Source organism: Sus scrofa, chromosome 17 (genome assembly GCF_054392235.1).
Source record: "Sus scrofa isolate SSC_HxYL_T2T_F1_AM1 chromosome 17, Sscrofa_HxYL_maternal_Yorkshire_Landrace_v2.0, whole genome shotgun sequence".
In the NCBI taxonomy this organism is placed as follows: Eukaryota; Metazoa; Chordata; class Mammalia; order Artiodactyla; family Suidae; genus Sus; species Sus scrofa.
Window position 1 is genome coordinate 19,368,357 of NC_139399.1, and position 15,591 is coordinate 19,383,947.

The 15,591-nt window shown below is 46.0% G+C and overlaps 1 protein-coding gene across 24 annotated transcripts in view; it reads left to right on the forward strand.

Annotated features, from left to right (window-relative positions):
• Window positions 1–15,591, forward strand: part of CSGALNACT1 (chondroitin sulfate N-acetylgalactosaminyltransferase 1) — a 353,762-nt gene that overhangs the window by 190,512 nt on the left and 147,659 nt on the right. The window lies entirely within an intron of this gene.

The window sequence follows — 15,591 nt, forward strand, 5'->3', positions numbered from 1 at the left end:
AAAAAAAGTTCACTTGAATAGGAACGTTTGTTCTCTTTTTGGAAGTTGTGACAGAATATTAAGCTTTCTCAGACATTGACCCCATAATCAGAAGGACGTCCTCATTTGGACCATGTTGCAAAGTATCTATTTAAATAAAATGTTTAGGAAGTTGAAGGGTGGTTTTCCTTTCTAATTTAGAACATCTCGGGGGCATCCTTTCTAGAAGTCTTAGAGACCAGTGTGCCCTCCTGGATTGTGTGGTTGGTTTCAGACTGAGGATGCTTGCAAAGATCGGGAATGTTGTTTCAGTTCTGCTCTTGTAATTTATAATATTGAATTTCTCTGCATTAAGATATCTGTTTCATCTGGCAAGACTAAACTTTGGGAAAAAAAAAAATCTCCGGAACGTCACTAGTTGAAATTAGTTGAAATGCAACAGTATAAGATGGGGAGTTGTGTGTGGGGTCCTTACCTTCAGCAGAGCAACTCCTTTTATAGTTTCCTCTAGAAATGATTTTATAGGTGTAAAAATGAAAACAGGTAAGGTGGGCTGAGCATCTCTATAACTTCAGGAAGCCTCCTTTGCTCTTCTTCTTTACTTAACAAATTTCTTTAGAGGTTGTGTTCATGATTTTGTATTTTTTAGTTTTTACTTCTTTAACGCTGATTCAGATGAAAGAGTGAAAGTCAAACGTTGGCTGTGACTTTGCGTGAACGAACTGTTTTGTGCTAAAAGCCGTAGGGCATGAGGAGTTAAAGGGATTGTTTGTGAGTCACTGATTAGGAAAAAATAAAAACCTTGGCCAAAGTTAATAAGAGCAACACAACTAACTACAGAATCATTCTTCACAAATTCTTTTCTGAGTAGAAAGTCAAGCGGCCAAGAGGCCTAAGTGATTCAGGGCCAACTTGAGGGTCAAGATGGGTTCTTCTGCCCTTAGGTCTTGTGATGTGCGATGTTTTGAGAATTACTTGGATGACGGAGAAGAGGACCGTCATTGGAACCCCAGGACATTAAAACTTGGCAATAATAGTAGCAGAGAGCCAAAGAAAACTGTACTCAGTCGAGAAGTAATCAGAAGCCGATTAAGATCTGCTTGGACAAATGCAGGATGTTTATGCTCCCGGATGAACCTCTGAGGGCGGCCAGGCCGAGCTGCTGGGTTTTGGTGGCGGTCTAGGCGCTGTGCCTCCCAGAGCAGGGGCAGGTTGTTGCCAGGGAGCCAGGCTCCCCTTGGGGCAGCAGGAGCTTGGGAAGGCCTTCGGTTTTCTGGGTCTGATCCTTACAGACCGAGTCCTTTACAGACCAGGCCAGGTCCTGTAGACCTAGTCCTGTATTCGCCAGACTTGCAAGGAACACCCGTGAAGTTTGGGGGTTAAGTGGTTGGATTAGTGGTAGGCGGGTCCATCACACCCATGCCCAGTGGTCATGGAATCCCTGCATGGAGAGGTAATGGCCTCAGTTATTCACTAGTGCACCCCCAGGGGACGTTTGCTGTCAACATAAGGTTGGGGCATCCAACGCTCAGAAACAGGTCCTGGCACCAGTTGGCACTGAAGGATGCAATGAATGGGTGAGCACGTGGGTGGGAAGGGGCACAAAGGGGTGTCCTGGACCTGCAGAAACTGCTGACTCCCTGCCCCCCAACCCCTCCTGAGCTGGCACCCATCCTTGCCTTGTCATTCCTGACCCACGATGGCCTCCCAGAGCAAGGCATAGACATTCTGTTCTCACTCCTGTGATCCGGTTAAGGCTTTCATCTGGCATCTGGGGGCTTCAAACTCCTCTTGTTCTTTTGCAGCCCTTTAAGCCCTTAGCATGCGTCTACCAGAAACCATAAAATGATAGTTGATTCCATTTTTCTTGGAATGAAGTGGGTGTAATAAATTTTTTTTTTTCTTTTTAGGGCCGCATCTTTGGCATATGGAAGTTCCTGGGCTAGGGGTCCATTTGGAGCTGCAGCTGCTGGCCTGCATGACAGCCACAACAACACTGGATCCATGCTGCATCTGTGATCTGTGCCACAGCTTGCAACAACGCTGGACCCTTAACCCACTGAGCGAGGCCAGGGATTGAATGCCCATACTCAGAGAAAAGGCGGGTCCTTAACTGGCTGAGCAACAAAGAGAACTCTGATAAATATTAATATGAAACTATAAGGGGATAACTTGGCAAATTGTTCTTATTTGCAAAACGAGAGAATGAAGTAGAGCAGCTTGTATTTTATAGAATGGTCTTTGGGACGTGTTTTAGACTTTCAGAATATTTCCATTTACTGGAATGAGATGTGGCATAAAGTCCGTAGGCTTTTCGTGAGTGTCAGCTCTTGCTATTGCAATTTTAATTTATACTCCTGAGTTGCAGTTGTTTTCCGCAGATGAGGCTACTCCAGGCAAGGCCAGGAGATTCACTCTGGCACTGGTGTGGGTACTCAGTGATACACGCCTGCCGGGGCCTCCATCCCTCGGTGTTGGCTGACACTTCATTGGCCTTACTTTTGTCTTTTCTACTCTGTTTTGGGTTCCTGATCATTGAGATTCCACTTTCATCGAGTTGATTTCTTTGTCTTTTTCTTTTCTTTTCTCTCCTTCCTCCCTTCCTCCTTCCATTCGTTCTTTCTCTCTCTTCCTTCCTTTCCTTCCTTCCTTCTTGTCTTTTTAAAGCTGCAGGTGCACCTGTGGCATATGAAATTCCCAGGCTAGGGGTCGAATTGGAACTGCACCTGCCAGCCTACACCGCAGCCACAGCAACACCAGATCCTTAACCACTGAGTGAGGCCAGGGATCGAACCTGAGTCCTATGGATACTAGTCGGATTCGTTACCGCTGAGCCACAGCAGGAACTCCGCAGTGTCAGTATTTTAATTGGATGGCGTGTCTATCTTTCCTTTACCTTCCCCACTCCCTGTCTTCTTCCTTTTTCACATTTGTGTTTTCTGTGCTGCCTGTGGAGGGAAGGGATGTGAACCTGGTGGTCTGACTCCAGCATCAGTGCTTGCTTAGCTAAATGCAGTATTTTAAAAGTAAATCAGGGGAGTTCCCTTCGTGGCTCAGTGGTTCACAAATACGACAAGAAACCATGAGGTTGTGGGTTCAATCCCTGACCTTGCTCAGTGGGTTAAGGATCCGGTGTTGCCGCGAGCTGTGGTGTAGGTCGCAGATGCAGCTCGGATCTCAAGCTGCTGTGGCTGTGGCATAGGCGGCGGCTATAGCTCCGATTCGACCCCTAGCCTTGGAACCTGCATATGCCACGGGAGCGGCCCCAAAAATGGCAAAAAAAGACAAAAAAAAAAAGTACATCAGAGAAGGTTGTAGGTAACCCAAGTGTCCGTTAATGGTTGAATGGCTAAACAAAGTGCAGCCTGTGCATACAATGGAATAGTACTCACCCTTAAAAAGGAAGGAAATTCTGGGAGTTCCCGATGTGGTGCAGTAGGTTAAGAATCCAACTTCGGTGGCTTGGGGTTGCTGTGGAGGTGTGGGTTTGATCCCCAGCCTGGCACATTGAGTTCAAGGATCTGGATTGCTGCAGCTGTGGCATAGGTCGAAGCTGTGGCTTGGATTCAATCCCTGGCCTAGGAACTTACTTCCATTCCTGTGGGTGTGGCCCTTAAAAAAAAAAAAAAAGAAATTCCGACACACCCTACAACAGAGATGAACCTTGAGGAAGTTATGTGGAGTGAAATAAGCCAGACACAAAGAGACAAATACTGTATGAGTCCATTTTTACAAAGTAGCTAGAGTAGCCATATTCATAAAGACAGAAAATAGACTGGTGGTTGCCATGGGCTGAGGGGAGGAGAGAATGGAGTCTTGTTAAATAGAGTTTCAATTTTGCAAGGTGAAAATGTTCTGGGTATTGATTGTACGACCATGTGAATGTACTTAAGCTATTGAACTGTATCCTTACAGATTGTGAAGAAAGTAAATTTTGTTCTGTGTATATCACCCTAATTAAAAATAGCAAAGTTAGGGAGTTTCTGTTGTGGCTCACCAGGTTAAGGACTCTGTGAGGAGTTAGTAAAAAAACCTGCTTTAAGAAGTAAAAAACCTGCTTTAAGAAGATAATTAAAGGAATTCCCATTATGGCTCAGCAGGAACAAGCCTGACTAGTATCCATGAGGATGCAGGTTCCATCCCTGGCCTCGCTCTGTGGGTTAAGGATCCGGCGTTTCATGAGCTGTGGTGTAGGTTGAAGGTGCAGCTTGGATCCTGCATTGCTGTGGCTCTGGCGTAGGCTGGCAGCTGCAGCTCTGATTTGACCCCTAGCCTGGGAATTTCCATATGCCATGGGTGTGGCCCTAAAAAGACCAAAAAAAAAAAAAAAAAAAAAAAAAAAAGAGGTAATCTTTTAAAAGTAAAAAAAAAAAAAAAAAAATTGAAGGGAATTTCTTTGATTTGGGGACTTTTCCTTTCTTGAGCTTTATTTTTCATGTGCTTAAATTTTAAGTCACTTTTCATTTAAAAAATGTATTAAGTCATAAAAACAAATTTTATTTCCACTGATAAGATCTTTGGACTTTAATTTTAGACCTTGTTATTCCTTTTTCTAGGGTTGCCTATATTTGCAGTTAAAAATCTGCACTTCCTCACCTGTTTTTCTTCAGCAAAGATAACAGGATCTTATCAGTCATCCAGAAATATTTGTATGACACTTAAAAATTACTCTTATGATTAAAAGCAGAAATGTTTGTTCTGTCACAGGCAAAGGGCATGACAGACTCTAGGGTTTAATTTGCTCATGGGGAGACAGCTCCTTAAGTCTTTTTTTTTTTTTTTTCTTTCATCACACTGATGGCCCTTTAATGTGGAAAATCATGGCTCTGAAACTGTAAATGACACTCTGATGCTTAAAAGAGCACAAATTTCACAACGTTCAACTGACACTTAGGAAGCAGTTCTTTTTCTGCTCAAAGGTTCTGACCCACTCTGAAGTATGTCTCTCCTGAAGAATTTAAAATGAAACTTGAATACCGTCAACCTAGGGACATGTTTGCTGAGAAGGAATGGCGAGGGTCTGGTGGGGCTCTCTGTGAAGGTTTGAGGGGAAAGTGGGGATGAAGTTTAGAAATGGAGGGTGGGGGAGTTCTCGTCCTGGCTCAGTGGTTAACAAATCCAACTAGGAACCATGAGGTTTTGGGTTCGATCCCTGGCCTCGCTCAGTGGGTTCAGGATCCGGCGTTGCCGTGAGCTGTGGTGTAGGTTGCAGATGTGGCTCGGATCTGGCGTGGCTGTGGCTGTGGCCGGCAGCTGTAGCTTCGATTTGACCCCTAGCCTGGGAACCTCCATATGTCTTGGGTGTAGCCCCCCAAAAGGACAAAAGACGGGGAAAAAAAAATGGAGCGTGGGCAAAAGAAAGAATTATGACCTATGGAAACTTCCAGCTCAGTTGTTACTGAGGTTTTTTAACATTATAAAGCTGAGAGTTCCTGTTGTGGCTCAGTGGGTTAAGAACCCAGCATGGTGTCTCTGAGGATGCAGGTTTGATTCCTGGCCTTGCACAGTGGCTTAGGGATGCAGTGCTGCCATGGCTATGGAATAGGTTGCAGATGCAGCTCCGATTTGACCCGTGACTCAGGAACTTCCACATGCTTCAGGTCCTTGCTGTAGAAAGGAAATAAAAAGTAAAATTTTTTTTTTTTAGAATATAGTGATGGTTAATATTTAAAATTCTTTTTCTTGGCACATTAAAATGTTGACTCTCATTTAGGAATTGGTTGTGAAAAGAAAAACAAAAAACAAAACAGAAATGAGAGTTTGGTTGTGGCTCAGTGGCTAACAAATACAACTAGTATCCGTGGGGGTTCGATCCCTGACCTGGTTCAGTGGGTTAAGAATCTGGCGTTGCCGTGAGCTGTGGTGTAGACTGCACACACGGCTTGGATCACATGTGATGGCTGTGGTGTAGGCCGGCAGCTATAGCTCTGATTCAACCCCTAACCTGGGAACCTCCATATGCCAAGGGTGCAGCCCTAAAAAGACACACACACACACACACACACACACACACACACACACACACACACACACACACACACTAAGGATTCGGCATTGCAGTGAGCTGCAGTGTAGGTCACAGACGTGGCGCATATCTGGCATTGCTGTGGCTGTGGTGTAGACCAGGGTCTAAAGGTCTGATTTGACCCCTAGCCTGGGAACCTCCATATGGTGCTGGTGCAGCGCTAAAAAAGACAAAACAAAAAACAAAACAACGAAAAACCAGACATGGACTAGGGAAGGGATCTGTTGGAAGAATGCCCACAGGGTTGACAGGAGAACCCAGATCTCATACATGATAAAACTCAAAGCCAGGGCAACGGGTGTCATTAAATGCATCTTCTAAGTTTATAAAACATGTGACTTGCCAACCTCATCCCAAGCCTGTGGGATCTATGCCAGGGAGTAGAGGTCTGTTGGGGGGAAAACAATGGATTGTGTTAACATTAAATTAAGTGCTAGCACATGCCTTTTAGGCTAATCTTTTGGAGCAGATGAAATGAACACTTTCCTGTGGGCTTGACCCAGTTTGAGTCCAGACCTGACGATGGACTGGGGGCAGTACCTGGGTGTGGGGAGGTGATTGCCTGTTGGCTTATGCTGAAGCTCCCACCTGATCTTGACTTCAGGGCCAGCAGTTGGATGGGTGAAAGATGGATGAATAGGAGGCCTGAAAAGAAATTGAAGTAGCTGTCACTGATTTTTTTTTACAGATGCTTATATGGTGAGTTATTCCAAAGAGCTCACACTGTTAAATTCATGATGGAAATTTGCAGTCTAGTGACAGCGGGAAAATACATCTTTAGCTTGTGGGTGGTGTTTACCACATATATGCAGTTATTCATCCCGCCCGTGGCGAACCCTGGAAACAAAGGTGGCAGTGACCACGCAATGTGGGAAGGTGGTGACCTGCATGATGCTGTCGCCTCGGTGCTTGAGGATGTAGCCCGGGACAGACCTCTTTTTCCAAAGATCTACCTTTTGAAAATGAAACTTCTCTGTTCTCTGCCCTGTTTTGGAGATTGACCCTGTGTTCGGTCAGAGGTTTAACATCTCAGCTCACGGTGCCACAAGTGTCCTGTTTTATTTCCCCAACACTCCTCGACCAAGAAGACAGCTGATAGGTTTTTTTCACTACGTAGTTACTTCATTAGCTGGTGAGTATTTTTGTCCTAACAACTTAGTAGCTATTGACAAAAAAATTACACTGAATTGAAAGAAAAATAACCATTTTATCTCATCCTTTTTTTTTTGGTCTTTTTAGGGCTGCACCCGGTGCATATGGACGTTCCCAGACTAGGGGTTGAATCAGAGCTGCAGCTGCCGGCCTACACCACAGCCATAGGAACTCGGGATCCGGGCCACGTCTGCAACCTACACCACAGCTCACGGCAGTGCTGGATCTTTTATCCCACTGAGCGAGGCCAGGGACCAAACCAGCATCCTCATGGATATGAGTCAGGTACATTACCGCTCAGCCACGACAGGAACTCTTTATCTCATTCTTAACCACAGTTACTTAATAAAGGGATGTGTGCCCCTCTTGGGTGTTGCTCGGCTCCTCCAGCCTTGGAATCAGATCGAATGCTGCCACTGCATTTTGTGTACCCATTGCTTTTTTTTAAATCACAGCAACTGCTCAAAATGTAGTTTTACAAAGATGTGCCCTCTTCCAAAGGAATGTCAAAAGTGTGAATAACCTGGAGCCAGTAGTTTGCATATAATGTCCAACAGCTGTCTAGTATCCAGTACTTGGCTCGAAAATTTAAAATGTTCTGGAGTTCTCTGGTGGCTCCGAGGATTAAGGATGGGCATTGTCACTGCTATGGCTTGGGTTACAGCTGCGACTCGGGAACTTCTGCACGCTGCGAGCGTGGCCAAGAAAAATTAAAATATTCTAAGGCAGAGTTCTCATTGTGGCTCAACAGGATAAGAACCTGACATAGTGTCTGTGGGGATGCAGCTTCAAGCCCTGGCCTTGGTCGGCAGGTTAAGGCTCTGGTGTTGCTGTGAGCTACAGGGTAGGTTGCAGGTGGGGCTCAGATCTGGCATTGCTGTGGCTGTGGTGTAGGCCTGCAGATGCAGCTCCGATTCAACCCTTAACTTGGGAACTTCCATTTGCCACAGGTTTGGCCATTAAAAAAAATTCTGAGGCACCGCTGTGAATTTACTTTGGTGCCCCAGGGTGCCTCAGGGCAAAGTTTGGGAACCATCCAGTTAGTTATAAGAATCTGGGGATGATTTGTAATCTTTCTTTAGGCTTAAGCTGCCCAAATATGTGCTGTAAATGGCAAGTTAAGGGTTAAATAAGAGTAAGGAGCAAGAGTGTAATTTCACTGCACCCCCTATCCCTTGTCACCTCCTATCCCTATTGGCATTGTCACTGCTGTGGCTTGGGTTACAGCTACGACTAGGGAACTTCCGCACGCTGCGAGCGTGGCCAAGAAAAATTAAAATATTCTAAGGCAGAGTGCTCCTTGTGGCTCCTGATTCCAAGATGAGGATGCTAAACCCAGGAGCGTATCACCTGAAACAGTCCTTAAATCAAGATGGCATGATTCCAAGCCACAGCAGTGACAATGCCAGTAGGGATAGGAGGCAGAGATGCCATTTCAGCTTACTTGGCAAAAGCTGAAAATTCCTTCTTTACTTGCTGTACGGCTCAGGCAAGAGGCCTGGTCTCTGCCTCTTGGTCAGGACTGTCAGTATTGTGTTATACCCAGCTTGCCATGGATAAGCGAATAGCTGTTTGCAATTTTTTTTTTTTTTTAAGAGCCGAAGGTGCGGCATATGGTAGCTCCCAGGCTGGGGGTCAGATCAATCAGAGCCACAGCTGCCGGCCTATGCCACAGCCACAGCAGCCCGGGATCCAAGCTGTGTCTGCAACCAACATCGCAGTTCATGGCAATGCTGGATTGTTAACCCACTGCGTGAGGCCAGGGATCGAACCTGCATCCTCATGGAAAATAGTCAGGTTCGTTTCTGCTGAACAACAATGGGAACTTATTAACTACATTCTTGATTTGATAAGATTCTCTTATTTAACCTTTGTGGTTTGGTTCACATGTTATTCTTCCCACCAGCCATTTCGTTTCTGTGGGTTCATGATCCGCTTGTCAAATGTTTTAGCATGGTCCACTTCAGGCTTTGGAAGAATGTTATAAATCATCTCCAAACCAGGGCTGTAATAAGATTTATGTCTTTTTTGTTTTTTCAGTTGCACTAGCGGCATGCGGAAGTTCCCAGCCAGGGATCAAACCCGTGCCACAGCAGTGACAATGCTAGAGCCTTAACCCTCGGAGCCACCAGGGAACTCCTAAGGATTATATCTTTACAGAACAAGGTACCGTACAGATTGGTTAGATACTAGTAGAAATTAGATCTAGTGATGTAATCATTCCAATCTTATATTTGAGCTTCAGGTATGAGAAGACTTTCCTTATAGGAAGGGGGATATTTTGAAAATAGGGGTAGCTTTAGAACAGTATTGAGGGATGACTTGTTCTGCCCAGTCTGAGGACTTAAGAGTAGAGAGTCTCTGCAGATGGCTTCCCCAGCAAAGGTGATGCCTCACCTGGCCTCATGGAAATCAAGGAATGTATCACCTGGAACAGTCCTTAAAAGAGTGGAACATGGAATTCCCGTCCTGGCTCAGTGGAAATGAATCTGCCTAGGATCCATGAGGATGCACGTTCAATCCCTGGCCTTGCTCAGTGGGTTAAGGATCCGGTGTTGTCACGAGCTGTGGTGTAGTTCGAAGACATGACTTGGATCTGGCATTGCTGTGGCTGTAGTGTAGACCATCAGCTCCAGGTCTGATTTGACCCCTAGCCTGGGAACCTTCATATGCCTTGGGTGTGGCTCTAAAAAGACCAAAAAAAAAAAAAAAAAAAACGAAAGAGTGGAACAGCCTGGTGTCCTGAAGGGGCCCCAAGTCGTGTGCCCAGCTCTGCACTCATGAGCTCTGTGGCCCAGGCAGGGACATGTCGGGTATTCAGCCTCCCTGGGCTCACCCAGCCATTGTGGGTGTCAATTCATTCTGTGTCAGAATGCCCGCCCCCCAGCATTGCCAAACACCCCTGGACTGCTGTGCTTGAGTCGAACACTAACCCAGTCCTGGTTTAACAAATGACGAAACCAAGACTCCGAGAAGAAAAGCAGTCATCTGAGGTCACAGTACAGCCAGGGTCTATGTCCCCTGTCCCTCTAACTGGAGACCAAGCCAGGCACAGAGCTGCCTAGGTCATTTCCTTCAGTTCTCTTAATCCAGAATTTTTTGTGATAAGAGACATTGGAGGTTTTTTTTTTTTTTTCTCTTTATTGAACTATAGTTGATTTACAGTGTTGTGTTAGTTTCAGGTGTACAACAAAGTGAATTCTTTTTGCAGGTTATATTTCATTATGGGTTATTACAAGATAACTGAATACAGTTCCCTGTGCTTTACAGGAGGTCATTGTTGGTTTTTTATTTAGAGTAATATGTATCTGTTAAACCCAAACTCCTGATTTATCCCTGCCCCCACTATCCCCTTTGGTAACTTTAAGTTTGTTTTCTATGGCAGTAAGTTTGTTTCTGTTTTGTTAATAAGTTCAGCTGTGTTATTTTTCTTAGATTCTACATCTAAGTGATATCATATGGTATTTGTCTTTCTCTACCTGGCTTATATCATTTAGTATGATAATTTCTAGGTCCATCCATGTTGCTATAAATGTCAAAATTTCATTCTTTTTTATGACTGAGTAGTATTCCATGGTACATATACACCATATCTTCTTTTTTCTTATAGTTGCATCTGCGGCTTATGGAACTTCCCAGGTTAGGGGTCACATCAGAGCTGCAGCTGCAGCTGTAGCTGCAGGCCTGCACCACAGCCACAGCAACACTGGATCTGAGCATCTGCAGCCTACACCTCAGCTTGCAGCAACTCTAGATCCTTAACCCAGGGATTGAACTTACATCCTCACAGAGACAGTATTGGGTTCTTAAGCTGCTGAGTCACAACGGGAACTCCCATCACATCTTCTTAAACCAGTTGTCTGCTGACGGGCACTGGGCTTGTTCCCATGACTTGGCTGTTGTGAAGAGTGCTGCCATGGACTTTATGTGAGATACGAGTTTAGTAGTGAATAAACATTGGGAGAAAATGGAGGTGACAGGAGTTCCCGTTGTGGCACAGTGGTTAACGAATCCGACTAGGAACCATGAGGTTGCGGGTTCGGTCCCTGCCCTTGCTCAGTGGGTTAACGATCCGGCGTTGCCGTGAGCTGTGGTGTAGGTTGCAGACGTGGCTCGGATCCTGCGTTGCTGTGCCTCTGGCGTAGGCCGGTGGCTACAGCTCCGATTCGACCCCTAGCCTGGGAACCTCCATATGCCGCGGGAGCGGCCCAAGAAATAGCAACAACAAGAACAACAACAACTAAAGACAAAAAGACAAAAAAAAAAAAAAAAAAAAAAAAGGAGGTGACAAAAATCCAGTTAATTGGCTAAATATTTGGATTCCTGGATCTAGAATGAAAACTTCAGGAGGGCAGAGATTTGTCTTCTGTTCACGGCTGCATTTCTACCTCTTAAATTGCCTGCGAGTAGGAAACACTCAGAAATGTGTGAATTGGGTTCATGCGCAGGCTCTAACTTAAAATGTTTGTGGGTGATAGATTTAGTGTTCTTGTAGGATATGAGTTACTGGAGTCTTTTAAGTTGTCTTAGATGGACTTTATTCTGTGTCACTCAGAATCAGATACTAACCTACGAAAATAATTTTAACATTGGTGCGGAGTTCTCAATGGCTAGAGTGTTGAAGGTAGGATTATGACATTAGTAATTTTTGTCATCATCAACAGAATACCCTGCCTATGACTTTTTTGTTGTTGTGTATTTGCAGGGCTGGTTACAAAGGGGGTGCAGGTGTGATTTGATCAGGGCTGGAGGCTGCTGCTTGTGCTCAGACATTAAAATTCTGACCCAGGGGAAGAGAAGAAAGCCGTGCCCCTTGATGACCAGCATTGTGTGGTTGGAAGGTCCCTCCCTTTTGAGGATTCCTCTTGTGCTTCGGGGTATTTATGTTCTGGGCGTCAGCTCCTCCAATGACAGCCTGTAGGGCTGGTACAGCATCATCTTTTTGGAAGGAGGTCCATGTGGGTTTGCAGTATCAGAGAACGGGGATACATTGGGAACCTTGATTCCGAGAAATTTAGTGATGTGTGCACAGCTTCATTTTTATTCACTACTTGGGAGTCATTTATTACCTATATGTTGTTGTTGTTGTGTTTTTTTCTTTTTTCTTTTTTCCTTTTCGGGGTTGTACCTGCAGCATATGAAAGTTCCTGGTCCAGAGGTCAAATCAGAGCTGCAGCTGCCAGCCTATACCACAGCCACAGCAACCCAGGATCTGAGCTGCACCTGTGTCCTCCACAACAGCTCACAGCAAGACCGGATCTTTCACCCACTGATCAAGGCCAGGGATTGAACCCATGTCCTCACAGACACTATATCGGGTCTTCAACTTGCTTGGCCACAATGGGAACTCCTACTACCTATGTTTGTTTATGTTGGGACTGAGTTGGAAGAGTGTTGAGCTGTTTAGCACCTTTGAGGGGAGAAGTGGAAAACAGGTCGCCTGATTCTCCACTAATCTTTTTTTTTGCTGTTTAGGGCCACACCCATGGCATGTGGACATTGGCATATGGAGATTCCCAGGCTAGGGGTCTAATCAGAACTACAGTTGCCAGCCTACACCACAGCCACAGCAACACCAGATCCGACCCACGTCTGCGACCTACGCCACGGCAATGCTGGATCCTTAACCCACTGAACAAGGCCAGGGATCAAACCCACAACCTCATAGTTCCTAGTCGGGTTCATTTCTGCTGTGCCATGACAGGAACTCCTGATTCCACTAATTTTTAAGTGGAGTCGTGATTGCCTTTTCTTGTACTCAAGCCTTTTCCCTATCCTGTTCTTGCAGGAAACCTCTAGGGACAACTGAGGACGGTATGATATGTCAGATCAGTGCTTCCCTATGAGTGCTTTCCAGAGATTACTAGAGCTCTGAGATGCTTTTCAAAGGGAGGGAGCCCTGAGCAAACAAGTGTGGGAAACAGCATGCGTGGATTCCTCCCTTGTGGGGTGCGAGGCACCTGGGCCTCTTAAAGGTTCTAGAAGTGCTCAAGGGAGGACTCAGGTTCGGATTAACCTCATAGGTACCAGATTTCTTCTCCACAGAACCCTTTTCCAGCGTGACAATTCTGCTTTTAAAACAAAATTTTTATAGCTGTATCCATGGCATATGCAAGTTCCCAGGCCAGGGACTGAATCTGAACCACAGCTGGGACCTATGCTGCAGCTGTGGCAATGCCAGATCCTGTAACCCACTGTGCTGGGCCAAGGATGGAACCCGCACCTCTACAGTGACCCAAGCTGCTGTAGCTGTGTTCTTCACCCGCTGTGCTACAGACGGAACTCTAACAATTTTTAATCTTGTTAAGAACAGGGTTCCTTCCACCTACCAGGCTTTCAGACATGCTGCCAAGATGGGAAGACCAGATTCTGAGTCCTGTTTGCCCCTCGCTGGTAGTCAAAGACTGAGAAGCATTTCTCAGCCTTTGTCTCAGAGCTTTGAGAAAACACAGATGCCCAAGCTCATCACAGAGTTTCTGATCCTGAGTGTTGAGGCCAGTACCAGTTACCTACATTTTAAGATGCTCTGCAGGTGGTCTCACACATCCTAGAGGTAGAGAATCACTCTGCTTGGAAGAGGTTTCTAATTCTGTTTCTTTTCTCTAAGGCTGCAGTAGTTATCTCCACTTCAAATTCTTTTTTGATGTTGGGCATGTTAGGAATTGTTTTCATGTTGATGTGATGAATGGCTCCAAGGTCCTCAGCCTCTGGGTTTCCTGGATTGTGTGCAGGGGGCCCTGGCCCCATGTGGTCCTGAGGTTGCTGACAGGTGGAAGGAAGGGGTGAAGTGGGGGGGCACCGAGGTCCTGCTCTTGAGCCCTCTGACACTGCTCAGACCTACAACCCTGCTCCATCCCCAGCTGGTAATTTCGTGGCGTGGAGGTGGGTCTCAGGTTCCTGCAGAGAAATGTCCTGTTAAGCTCTTCTCCTCTCTTACCTCATGGCCTTGTGTCCTCTCCCGTCTCTGTTCCTCTGTGCATCATATCCTGAGAAGCCAGGTGGGAAAGAAGAGCTTGGTAAGGTTGGTGGATTTTTACAGTAGTTACTCAGGCTATTAACATGGGGAGAGTGATGTGGGTTGTCCTGCCACAGGCTGCCCTAGGCATTTTCCCAGGAAAGGGCCCAGGTGAGAACATAGAACTCTGAAGCTGATCCTGAACCCAGGTCCACCTGCTCACTGCTTGAAATCCAGTACTCAAGAGATTAGAATTGGTAGAAAGGAAAAGTTGCTTTATTTTGCAGGCTGGAAACTGGGGGGAAAAGGTGGACTCATGTCCAAAGGCCAGCTCCCCCACCAACCAGGGGGAAAGAGCTTTTAAAGTGGAAGGTCAGGGGGTGTATAGGCAGAGGGAGGGGGCTACATGCAGAACAGCTGTCAGCTCTGAAAGTCATCTTGAAATTGATCATGTGGTAGTCTTTTTTTGGGGGGGGGGTTCTTTCTTTCTGGTGTTTTGTTTTGTTTTGTTTTGTTTTCTTTTGTTTTTAGGGCCATACCTGTAGCATATGGAAATTCCCAGGCTGGGGTTTAATCAGAGGTGCTGCTGCCAGCCACAGCACCCCCGATCTGAGCCTCATCTGTGACCTACACCCGCAGTTTGGGGCAATGCCAGATCCCCAACCCACTGAGCAAGGCCAGGGATCGAACCCACCTCCTCACAGAGACAGTCTTGGGTCCTTAACCCCATGAATCACAGTGGGAACTCCAGAATCATCTTATTTTAAGTACAGTTAATCTTCAGTTCCAGGGTCAGTTGGTTTCCATTTCTTTAAGACCAGTTCTCAGAGTCGTGGCAGCGTATGTCCTGGCTACAGTGTGGGCATCATGTAGTTAACGTCTTCCACCTGGTGGGATTCTTAGTATCTACAAAAAGAGCTCTAAGGACAAGGCTCAGAGTATGATCTATAGCTCTTGAGAAACTAAAGGTCCTTGACTTTGCTTAATGACTCAACTATTATTATTTAGTCCTGTTTGACTGCTTTCTTCTGCTTCCGCATTTTCTCACTTTTCGGATTAAACTTTGGCTGAAGTTTTTCTGCAGACGAAAGGCAGGCAGAGGACATGGTGGGGGAGACCTGTCCTGGGAGGGCCCCATAGGTCATGCTCGGTTTTAAAGCCAAGTCAGAGTCACCAAATGTGCCCACGCTGCTGGGGGTGTGGGAAAGGCCCCAGTGGCTCAATGTTTGATCCGAGGCCCGTGAATCAGGCTTGTCTTCACATGGTGGATATGTGATCACTGTTCTCCCCACAGAAATGATACCAGTTTTCACCAGAGAGTGTAAACTCTGAGGGAAAGCAGCTCCCATCCTGTGAATTTATGGGTGGATGAGAGAGTCGCTGCTGGTCCGCACTCTCTCTGTGAAGCTGCAAAGTGACTGGCCAAGGGTGGGCCAGGAGGAGGGAAAGGGGACCATTTTCTTTTCTTTTTCTTTCTTTC